The 12,481-nt window shown below is 37.3% G+C and overlaps 1 protein-coding gene across 1 annotated transcript in view; it reads right to left on the bottom strand.

Annotated features, from left to right (window-relative positions):
* BMPR1A (bone morphogenetic protein receptor type 1A) overlaps window positions 1–10,821 on the bottom strand; it is a 47,807-nt gene extending 36,986 nt beyond the window's left edge. Inside the window, exon 1 of the mRNA XM_009272513.2 lies at window positions 10,715–10,821. The gene's annotated coding sequence lies outside the window, so the exon portion shown is untranslated. The remainder of the gene's footprint in view (window positions 1–10,714) is intronic.
* Between the last annotated feature and the right edge of the window lie 1,660 nt (window positions 10,822–12,481).

The raw sequence follows: 12,481 nt of genomic DNA, 5'->3' as shown, positions 1-12,481 counted from the left end.
AGCTTGCAAGGAGAACCCTGATACATACAAGTAGGTTAACAAAGCTAATAGGCCCAACTAATTCAGGGACCACATAGGGGATGCTATCATGTTGTTTATTTTAAGACCTAACACTAAGGGTGGAAAGCCTCTTGGCGAGGGGAGGGGGGGTGGGGGGGGGGGAGGAAAGGAAAAAAGAATAAAACCCGAAATCCATCGGTGTGCAAATATCTTGTAACTACACCACTCATTATCTTACACAGAACCTGCAAAATATTCGGTTATTCTCAGTATCATAGAGTGATAAACACTTACGTATAAAGCATGACATGCTCACACACAGAGTTATTTCACAAATACTAGAGATTTTTAATTAGACAGCTATATTAAGAAAGTGCTTCCACAGTACAAATAAGCTAAAATGAGTTCTACACTGCATTCAGTTTCTACTTTCATCTGCGATACTTAATTTTTAATTGTGAAGTGTGTAAGAAAGTATTATTGCTCTGGGAAAAGTTGCCAGGACTCTAGATGTATGTGTCTGAGCTTATCTCACCCTGTTAGCATTCTGCAAGTTTTGCTGAGATGAAAATATGTTTTAATGCAAACTGAAGTTAAACTCTAAGTGCATTGCAGATCCGCTTGGTTAAATAACTACAGAAACAACATGGCATGCACATGCACACAAACTACTCCTCTTAAGTTTAAACAATGTACTTTCATCAAATATAGCTTCAAAGACATTTCTAAATCCAAACACAGTAATCTTTCAATAAGTAGACAGAGTTCAAAGGTAATGTTTATACTTCAACAGTTATAGTCCCCTATTTCCCTGCACTGAAGTGCTAAAGCAATACTGTTAATTTTTTTTCACACAAAATTCAAAAACTAACATACACCCAAGAAGCATGACTGGAAAGCTCAATGAGATTAAAATATTTAAATTTAGAGTTCAGTGGTTTTATTAGTAGTATCTCTCCCATTAGTATTCAAGCAATTACACTACTTCTTAGTGCAAAAAGGTTATTTTAAATACACTAAGAAAGAAAGCTGCAAAAACTGTTGCACAGTAGAGTTAGAGAGTAGCAAATCACCAACATGTAAGGTAGCAGTTTGTTTGGTTTTGTTTGTTTTGGATTAAATGAAACTTCGCATTCAGCTAATAAAATCCTTATTTTTTTTCATTCAAATCTTTGCTTTTCTCTCCATATTGTAAGAAAGCAACTGGACCAAGACCTAAGGAAACTAAGAGGGTACAGAGATTATACTATATATTTCTTCTCCTATCAATTTCACTTGCTTTCCTACTTTTTCTCTTTGACCCTTGTGATGTGTGACTTAAACTGCTCATACTCAGTACTACAGGAATGATTTGGACACTATTTATTGCAAACATTTCCCCCATCATCCTTAAATTTGAATGTATCTCCTATGATGTCTCAACAGTTCCTTAAGCTAAAAATCTTAAAAGTAAATCTGTCTGCCTCCTAAGTCACCTCTTCATTAACTTTGGCAATTCAGTTATTCACCAATCATTCAAGATCACATTCTTACAACCATCTCATTCTGCCTTTTCTTACATTACTTCTGTCAAGGCCGTTACTGCATCTAAAAGTCATTTATTCCTTCTACATCTCCACTATCAAAACCTTCTTTCTTTCATGATTCTTCAGCCTACGCTGATCACCTCCAAGAGGACAGAATTAAGGCTGATTCAAATTAAATCTGTGAAGGAAAAACTGAGGGTTACAGGAAAACCACAGATTCTGTAACGGGAAGAAATTTTTGTTACGCGTTGAAGAGAATAAAGAGTTATTTTTGGCAGAAAGAAAGGGGACAAAAAAGTAATCGTTACTGAACCTTCTCTACCAAACGCTATACAGTATCTTGTAATGACCAATCCTCTGTCACATCCTGCGTATTTTTTCCATTCCTCTTTTTTCTTTGCGATTTTTCACACATTTGAGTTAAGAACTGTACTGAAACAAAACCAGCAGATGAAATACTGTAGTATAAATACAGCTCTACTCAAGAGGCAGGTTGGTCCACTGTTCCTATGCCCTGACCTTAAGAGCAGTCAGGAGGAAGTGTTTAGGGCAAGAGTGTAAAACCCAGAGAACGATTAGGATGCTCTTTCTCCGGATATCCCACTACATTCATTTCCTCTGCTGCAGAATTTATTCGTATCACCAATACCTACAGAGGGATCTACTCACCATGAATGTACCCCCTTCAAATCCATTTAAAATGTTGGTCTCTACAGTAGTTTGCAGCAACTGAGTATCATGTGTAGCTCTGCCCTGTGTTAAAAAACGCCTCACAGACCTGGAAACAGACACATTAACACTGCTAATGCTTTCAAAAACTTTCTTGATAAGCTATCAATTGGCTGTCACAAGGTACGTGAACATGCTTTATCCAAATTCCAGTTTTACAGGAAAACTGTAAAACTTCTTTCATAATCCTTAGAAGCATTTTGCTACTCACATCCCCCAGGACAGCGTGAGACATACAGCAAGCTATTTTTGTTTATATACTCTATCTGAAGCACAGTTTTGATGTTCTTGATATTCTGGCACAGAGAAGTAGTACAGCAGACTGTAGAGAATATACTTCTCCCAGATCACAAATCTATAAATGCATTACATGCCCAGTTATAACTCCTCCCCTTGTAGTAACAGCAGCTGAAATTTCAAGTTTAAGCATTTCTACATAAGTATGCATGATTATTTTTAAAAAAACTTACTTTCAGTTGTGAATTTTTTCCTTCAGTTACAAGATGAGTTACATAATTAGCTTTTTCTTTTTGGGGGGTAAATGGTCAAACTAAATATCTGTGTGCCACCAAGACGAATGTTTTAGTTTTCTGAGGAATTCATTTCAGCTTATCAATTTACCAGCTGTAAAATTCTCAGATGCATTAATGCATTTAAAAGTAACATTTACAAGACCAAGGAATTAGGAGACTAACTTGCTTTCAAATATACAGTACGTTTCATATTGGATTTTGAATTCCTATTAAACCCAATTGACAAACAGCAGCAAGAGTAGCCACTCTCACTGGTTCAAGACTTCTAAAAGATCTTTTCGGATGCTTTTTTAATTTTTCTTCCCAGTCACAGGAATGGTGACAGTATGCTTTCTTTTCATGAGACTGTATGTCAACATAAGGAGCTACTCCTCAGGCTCTGGCTGAGTAACAGGCAGGGGAGGGGGAAAGGTACCATCTACTGATGTATGGAGACAGTAAGAGCAACAGAACTGTCGATACTAATTTTATAAGACTGATAATTTTTGAATTAAAAAAGTCTTGTTCATTCAAAGATTGAGGATATCACCAAACAACAAATTTACGGAGGGGAAAAAACCTGAGTAAATTACAAGTGTACATTTGCAAATTCTATGATAACTTAAAGTGCACAGAACTTCAAGACACCTGTATAAACATCCCTCTTCTCATACACTGCCATCTCAAAGACTTCAGGGAGTCCTCTCTGTGCAGGCAGACCCCAATCACTTTCATTCCATTGAAAGCCTAGGACCAAACTGTTTCCGTAAAAAATTTTCACATGCTTTACCTGACAATTGAAACAAATCATCGTTTTTCAAAAAACAGCAACTTGAAGCGACATGTTTGAATGAGAACAGGCATTTTAGATCTTGGAAGAACAACAACAAGCTACGTTTGAAGCATGGTCAAATGTAGCCACTTGGGGACCCTTCTGCACATTTTCACTGTGGAAATTCTCCTAACGGATAGGGCTACTGACCCCTCTAGCACTACTCTAACAGATTCAAGTTTTCTGTCACTAACTGTGATCAACCGCAAACATTTAAAACCTGAGTGCAAGATGCCCCGTCTATATCAAAACATGGAATAATCAGTGCACAGAAACGTCCTCATTACTGTAAGCGAGCCACAGCTTCCAGGAAATTCATGTTAAAAATCAGGAACATGAGGCTGCTGTTTTCTTCAAAAGTTTGTATACAACACACAGAAATGCAGGCATACGCATAAATTTTTTTCCATGTAACTTATGCATTTGATCATCCACGATTATTCTTTTTTAATACCTATTAAACAGTATTCCAGACAAGTTTTCACCGAGAGGCAAGAACTCAAGAGGACTACGTAAACCAAGTACTTAGTCCTAAATATGCTGTCTTTCCGATTTGTGCATTCACAGAGTTGCAGAAGATAGGACATCCATTTCATTACCTTTATGCATGTACTGCAGGTGCTAATAACTAGGTTCACGAGAATGATGGGTAACACTCAGGTTCTACAGCAGCTCTCTGTTTACTAAGACAACACAGTCTCTCACAGCTTTCCAGATATAGGTATGCCATCATGTTTCTAAATCTTCACGCTAATGTCGACTTCTCCATTTTTTATCTATTGTAATGTTTTAATATTTTACAACTATGTGCCTTATTACTTTAACTAAATAAAGAACTGCCTACTGTCGGAACACCGAAATGCTTGTTCTGGTAGAGAGAGCAGCAAGGCTCCCCTTTTCTCCCCCAAAGCAAATTCTTGACCACAGCTCATCCTACCTAAATAGTTAGGTTTTCCTTACCCTAAATTCATACTAAATAGCTCAGTAACTTTTTTCTTCATCTTTGCTTCATCAGTCATTCTAGAGCGGTGCACTTCCTTTTTTTTCCCCCAAGCTATATTATCTTGCCTTTTTTCCTGTTAGCTTGCTTTTCAGATTATTAGTAATTACAACTAAAGCATTACTACTTTTTGGCATATAGCCGTCTCACCTTTTTTTCCTTTTTCAAACCATTGTGTTGTGAAACCAGAATATTGTTATTCTGTTTTCTTACTCATTTTCTAAGCAACTTCTGCTTATTTCTAACTATAACTAGCAAACTTACTAGCAGCCTAAGACTTTACATGGTGCATACACTTCAAGACTTTGTGCACTTGGCACATAGTAGCTGAACCAGTGTTTTACATCTGTTCTTCCCTATACATATAAAGCACACCATCCTAATATTGGGATTACATTATTAGAAATAACTACGGCCATTATCACATCAAGTCAGTTCACGACAAAGCACATGGAAGAAAAAAATACTACTTTTTTTTTAAATTAACTTTTACCATCAACAAGTTATCTTCCATTCTATAGTATTAACAGATTTCCATGTTTTCCAAAAATGGCAAAATATTTAAGTGTCATATGACTAAACAATTCGTTCGTGAATATTTACTTCTTAATTATTCAGATTATTTTTTACCATAGGTATTTTAACAAAGAAAAGTTTCAGAAGAGAATATTTAAGTTTCAAAAGATTCAGATTTTTACTCAAGATCCTGAAATTCCTGTACTGTGTTGTAAATGCAAAACATACGTATTTTAAGGACATGATAGAAGCATGCCTTCTTTACCTAGACTTGGCTATGGTATGCATTTAACTTTTTTAAAGGATATTACATATCTGGATTAGAAGTAAGAAAACTAGCAAGTTTCTACCACATTGTTTTTTATGAAGATGAGGGAAATGATACAAGGACCCTTACCTAAATCAATCTCAGATTTTGGTAAGTTAACAGGTAGCTGTTTATCACTTAAAAATACATTTTAACTGGACCCTTACATTTATTTCCATGCAATTCTGTATCAACTACAACACTTCAGAAACATTTCACCTAACATTTCATGAAACTTATCATAACATCATAATCTTGGAATCTCTGAAGAACAACATTCTTGACTTTTAAATCTAGCTCAGGGGAACCTAGTCCATAACTGACTTTTTAGGACTGGTTCAAAATAGTACCATCAGAAAGAAATGTTTATCTGCTTGGTTTTGCCTCAAGGGAAAAAAAAGGGGGGGGGGGAGAAAAGCAATTCTTGAAATGAAAACAAAAACAATCCCTGTATTAATGTTTAGTAAATAACCACATCTTACCATTCTTAATCTAAACATTCAGTCAACAAATAAGCAAAAAAGAAAATCTGGTATGTTTCTAATTACATAGCCACGTTACAATAATCTGACTGTAAAACACATTCCTATCAATACAAACATTTTCAGACTGTACTGTGAACGCATTCCCTGTACACTTTTCTCACCATAAGTTCTTGAATTAGTTCTCTATCCTATCCCATAAAATTCCCATCCTCAGATACGGAAATAAGATACAAAATATAGTCTGCTCTTACTACATAGAAATTTGCCTGGATTTCTTTGAGATATGTTACCCACTACACTTTCAACAGGAGTTTCTGAGCCAGACAGAGCCAACATAAAAACTGTGAAATGAAGGAATTCTCGGACAGCTTAACTCGACCTTCCTGAACCTGACAGTCTTGGCCTAGCAACAGGGAAGGCTCTTTTTTTACGCTGAGATCGAGACGGTCACACTACTGGAACAACCTGGGCTAAGCCAGCCCAGATGGAAGCAGGGAAAGCACTGTCAGGAGGATACTGGTCGAAGGACCAGCAAAACGTGTGACAGCACGACGCGTAACAGAGCAGCTCCAGAGTGGAATCACTGGCACTTCCTGTTTTGATCAACTGATTCAAAAGACGACACGGACTTCTGGTTACTCCGCTCCTGGAAAATGCTTTGAGCACACTGACCTGCATTTCCCATTTGTGGTTTGAGCCTGAAGTGGCTCTGCCTGTTTGTTATGGAATTAACTCCTAGCAAATAGTTTGCTGCCAAGGAAGTTCAGTGGCAGCTAACCCAACCTTACAGAATAATTGCCTCCTAACTGAACGGAGGAGGCTTTATCCAGTCTTGATGGTTAAAAAGAACACCATTGCAGGAACACCATCTTGTCACTGGCAGATTTTGTTCTGAAACACTTGGCATGTGTTCCTAGCTACTGAATGAACAAGCTCCATCACACGAGAAGAGATGGTTCTACCACCACCGGTTTGGGAGGAGACAAAGATGACAACTCTACGGACACTAGAAAAGTAGGAACTTATTCCTAAACTGTCAACTAAAGCAATTAGTTCAGCAGTTGTACATTAGAGGCCTTTAATCTCCTTCTAGTTGATGCCTTGCTGCAGGCAAGTCAAACTAAGGGAGTGTTTTACATTTTAATGCAGGGGGAGGGGGTGGGGGGGTGGTAAGTCATCCAAGTCCAGTTTTCAATACTCCAAAGAAAACAAAGTAATCATACAACCAAAATCTTTATCTTAAATGAAGACACAACATGATACAGGAGACCTGTTGCAGAAGGTAATTAAGCATACATAGCCATACTGATTAGGTGTAATATACTAAGCTGTATTTCTCCAGTTACACACTAGAAATCCTGAAGACTTGCGCACATTCACGGTTGAAATTAAAAGACAGACATTTACCCTAGTAAGTAAGATGTAAGAAAATTTCACAGTCTCAAAAAAATAGAGTAGAACTAGCAAAAGTACAATGAAGGGCCGTATTACAGAGAGATGCCATATTAAAGAAAGATTAAAATAAACCTTCTTGAGAACTGTCAGAGATGTATGATACTCTTCATTGAACCTTAACATGAAGGAGATAATCAGAGAGATTTAATCACAATTTCTCTCTCTACACCACTTAGGAACTAACAAATAAATGATCAGGCAGCAGTTTTGGATGCAAACAAAATGCACCTTTTGTATAAACCAAACATTTAAAACTAAAGCACTCACAGGGTTTTGTGGACATCAAAATCATAAATGGGCTCAAAAAATATACCTGATACCAGGTCAGGCTATGAAATACAATACCACTGATCTCTCACTCAGGAAGTACATAAAATGTCTGATCAACACCTGGGACAATGTACTCTGTCCACATCTGGTACTTACAGTTTTTCCCTCTTTTGGCCTTGGTAACCTTATTTTTTTGTCTTTGTCACCTTGCTATTGAAATTCAAGTATAAAGGTATGAAGACAGGAGGTAGAAGATACATAGGAACAGAAATGATTAGCAAAAGGACTTGTTTTTATTTGGTTCTGATAAGCTCCCTTCTTCTTGCCATTTGTGTGCTTCTTGACTTACAAGCCCGTAATCCTTAGTAAAAACAGGACAAGCTGTGTCAAGATAGGGAAATTTTGTGGTGGAGTGGTGTTGCCATTTTATTTTTTGCCAGATCAGCTATTTACATACATACAGGGAAAGCATAAGACAACCTCCCTCCCTCAATTGTTGCTAATACTATTACTATTTAAAAAGACAGTGGACAAGAAGGGGGAAAAAAGGTAACTTGTGCAGGTGGTTGGGGGTGTGTGTGTGTGTTTGATTTGGTTTGGTTTTCCCTTTTTAAAATAATACTGCATCCAGAGTTTTCAATCCAACTGTACATGCTTATGCCCTGCCACTTGACGCCGGAAAGCTTTTGCCCAGCCATATCAGCAAAATAGTAAGTATCAGCGCAAAAAGCCCTTCTTGCTTTGCCTGTGTAACAGAAGGGCATCCAGCCATTTTCCAGTTCATTTCAATTCAGGATTGCAACTGAAAGACACTGAAGAGGGAAATACAGATGGTATCTCGAAGACATACTAATTAGCATGTACTGGTACTCTTTATTCAGAGAGCTCACCTATACATGGCACCTCCAAGCATTACCCTTCCTTCAAATCTCTTATGTGAAAGGAGTGAGATTTTTCATTAATAAAGTTTACAGCACTACTTCTCTAAATACTGCATCAGCTCTAAATGCTTTGGGAGCAGGATCATTGAGAACAGAGGGCAGAGTGATGCAAGAACTGTTTTATGACGACCCATTCTCTACCCTCTACAATTCTCTGATCCTATAAACCCCTAAGATTTACCTAAACACAGATTATCCTTTCACTTTAGCATATCGATTGCTCTTCTAAATGGCTGATGTGGTTCTAGTGTCCACTGCAGACCATCTAGGCTAATGAACCTATTTAATGCTACAAATAGCTCTTAAAGTACACAGTCGTCTATTAGCATGAACATGTTCCCCAAACACTTAACCTCAATTTTGAAATTTGCTTGTAATTACAAGCCTGAGAATAGAAACTGTTCTTTCTGGTAGACAAAAGAGTGACCTTTCAAGACAGTGCCTCATCTGCAGAGTCCTCTACTGATAAACAATTTGAGAACCGTTATTTATTGTTCAACTGTCTCTCTCATTGGAGGAGAAGTCATCTGCTCCCCTCCTCAGGGAGAAAAAGGGAGGAAATTAGTTCTTGGTTTTGTGTCAGTGCAAAGTCCATAATTTTCAGCACTGACTCCAAGTCCTTTACTTTTGAGTAGTACATAAGTATGTTAAATCTATGCTAGCTGTTGCTTTCTTTGCAAGATGCATAGTACAACTGGCCTTTGGATTATCCAACATCCTTTTAGGAGTATGTGATTGAATGAGAAGAAATAGTACGCGCCTGTCTTCTTGTCTTGTCAGGCAAAAAATAACATGAATAAAATAGGAAGGTGAAAGAAACTAACATACATCAAGACATGCGTTCAGCATGTAGACCAGATTACGATCTTCCTCACCTGAAGTACTGTAGATTGACTACAAATTTTGCACGTGTCAACACGAGTTCCAACTTCATAGCTTTGTGAATTTGCTTACGGTGTGCAGAAAGTTACAGGTTTTGAGCAATAAGTCAGGTAAAGATAAAATATGGGTTAGCTGAATTCAATGCCGATCTTTCCCTTGGAGCCGTCTCTCTAAAATTTGACCTCCAAAAGAGGATACATGCTTCTCTCTGCCAGTCAAATGTATGAATGTCAAATGTATGTTAAGATTCCTTGGCTGATCTCTGTAAGTGAAAGAGGCACAGTCCTGTTTGTAAGTAAAGTTTCCGTTTTCTTGAAAAGGGGTTCAACATCTGTTTGTAACAGTGGCCAAAATCTGCAAGATAACATAATCTGAGATGCAAACTTCCTTTGAGAACGAGCAGATAACGACTGGTGAAACCTGCTAGTGTTAGTCTCTGAAGCTGCCCCACCTGTTACAGAGACCCCATTTCTACCCAAATGGGAAAAAGTGAGAAGGGCCAACCGCATCACAGCTTAAAAAACACTGTATGTGGGCATTGCCTCAGCTCCAGTTAAGCAAAACTGGGACAGTGAGAAGCTAGATGTAGGAGGGCTAGTGCTCACTATCTGTTTTTTAAACAGATTTAATGTTGTAGAAGAGAATTCTGAAATATGTCAGAAATCTGACATTTCAGGATTATTCTACTTAGCCTCTTAGTTACATAAAGGAAAAAAAAAGCAGCCAACTATGAACCAAACACCCCCATCACTCATAATCAATCACAGGAATGCCTTTAAGATATCCAGGCAGTGGAATTTAGTATGAAAAACACCCCATAACGTTTTATTAATAGCAGTAATAATAAAAAACTAGCATAATAACATTTTGTACCAATCAAACACTGTGCCAGAAGACAAGATGCCCAACAGGCATGTCACTTAATTGTGTTACCAGTCCTTTATTTCAACTAAAGCATTAGTAATAACCATGACCAGACAGATTGTACCAAATAAAATTTGTCTGAAATGGTAACTTTTTTCCAATGTATCTTTCTATAACAGATGTCTCCGTAGTTGATGCTGTTTTGTCTTTTTTCATAACTGAAACATGGACAGAGAGTAGATCAAACAGCCATTTCAGTATGGTATTAAAGACTGTCTCTAGCATAAAAAAAAGAAGGCTCAGAAATTTTTGTAAGAAAGATATGGTGGCTGCTTATCATATGCTTTTTACCCCTGAAATACTTGAAATAAAATTTTGCATGCATTTAACCTTACCTTAGAATTAGGAAACTGAATGGAACTGTATTGTACTTCAAGCTTCCTCCAGACTGTTTTCATCTGTACTTCCACTTCATTAGTTCAACGGTGATATTATGGAAATGCATATTTCTATTAATCTGTAAAACAGGAAGAGAATTTGACTTAAGAGATATCTGAAGAAGTTGTATTGGCAGTTTATAGTATATAATATGAACTGCACATTGCAGATACTGGTATCTGGAATTACAGAAGCCATCTGCTATTGTAAACTGCTCCTAGGTAGAAAAAACTCCTTAGATCCTGCATTTCTAATAGTTGTATGGTTGCAGTATATTTGTAAAATACTAACACTAAAAAGCATTTCAAATTAATTTTATTTATATTATATCATTAAATTATTCACTCATGAACAGTGATGTCAGGGAGGAAGGGTGTTAAAAATCTCTGTAGATAGTTTTCCTATGAAAATAAGTCTTTCTGACCTCTCCCAATAACTCAGATTCACCTGGTCTATACCAGCCAGGTTTGCAAGCCTCCAGATACCAGGTTTCTCCAATATTTTTTTTTTTTTTTTTTTTTAAAGAGGCATTAGTCTGGAGGAAGGACGCATTGTTGGTGACACCAATAGAAAAACCAAACAAACAATGCACAAGTCAATCTTTATTAAATACCAGAGAATCTGTAAGACTGCAGCTTCACAACAAAAATCCATTGGTGTCACCCCATTAGTTCCAGTACACAAGGAACTGCAACACACTGAGAAATAATCAATAAGTTTATTGTAGCTGCACACAGGCATGATTACTCCTGGGAAGAAAAAGCAAGCCAAGAATTTGGAAAAAAGTACTGGCAATAGGGTGGGTTTCATTTTTTTTTTGTGTTTTTGAACTGGCGTACATCCAAGCATTAGAGGAAAGCACGGCGCAGGCTCTTTCTTACCTGGCAGTCTAACAATTGCGAGCAAGCCTGGCTTGTGCCAAGTCCAAAGGTTTTCAAATGCATTGTGGATAGCTAAGTTGGGCTTATCAGCTTTACTACTTAGATTCCATCTTGAGCGTATGCCACCTATTGCCAACTCTTCCCATTTTACCACACTGTCACAATTTTTGAATGTTTCCATCATCTGAAGCTTTCAAAAAGATCATACAAGAATTTTATCATTTAGAAGTCCCAGTCTTATGACTGCAAACATAACCTTGCAAGTAACACAAGGGCTCAAACACCAGTAATCCAGCTATACTGTTAAAAACATACAATCAGTGTTACAGTGTAGATATTTAGTGACTTATTTTTGAATGCCAACACCAACAGTACTGGGAATAGGGATGGAGAAACCATGGGCCTGCACGATTGCCAGCAGAGGAAGAGTTTCAACATCCACTTTCCTTCTCTTTTCCTTTCTAAGCACCATAAAGACCTTTACCATTCCAAGAAGGTCAGAATACTTCTGTCTCCATGTCAATTTATGAGCACTGTTCCTCACACACTGTGGTTTAATAGTCTTGGTAATAAATAATAAATTTGTGTAAAATGGTAACCTGAAACCATTCTGAATATCAGATAGCACCAGTTCTTAAAGACAACTGTCTCCACTGAGCAGACAGGCTGACACTTGACTGTTATTTCTTCCATGGTCAAACTGAAAAAATATTCTTGCCATGCAAAAGTGTTTGTGGAGATTGTTTTTGCTTTTTGAAAGTAAGGTGGTAAAGAATCTGCAAAATATATCCATCTCTTTCTGTCGATAACCAAGGAACCTGAGTTCATCTTCTGTTGGACTCC

Source organism: Aptenodytes forsteri, unplaced genomic scaffold, assembly GCF_000699145.1.
Source record: "Aptenodytes forsteri isolate BGI_AS27 unplaced genomic scaffold, ASM69914v1 Scaffold106, whole genome shotgun sequence".
Taxonomy (NCBI): domain Eukaryota; kingdom Metazoa; phylum Chordata; class Aves; order Sphenisciformes; family Spheniscidae; genus Aptenodytes; species Aptenodytes forsteri.
Note: the sequence above shows the minus strand (reverse complement) of the source record. Positions and strands in the feature narration are given on the sequence as shown.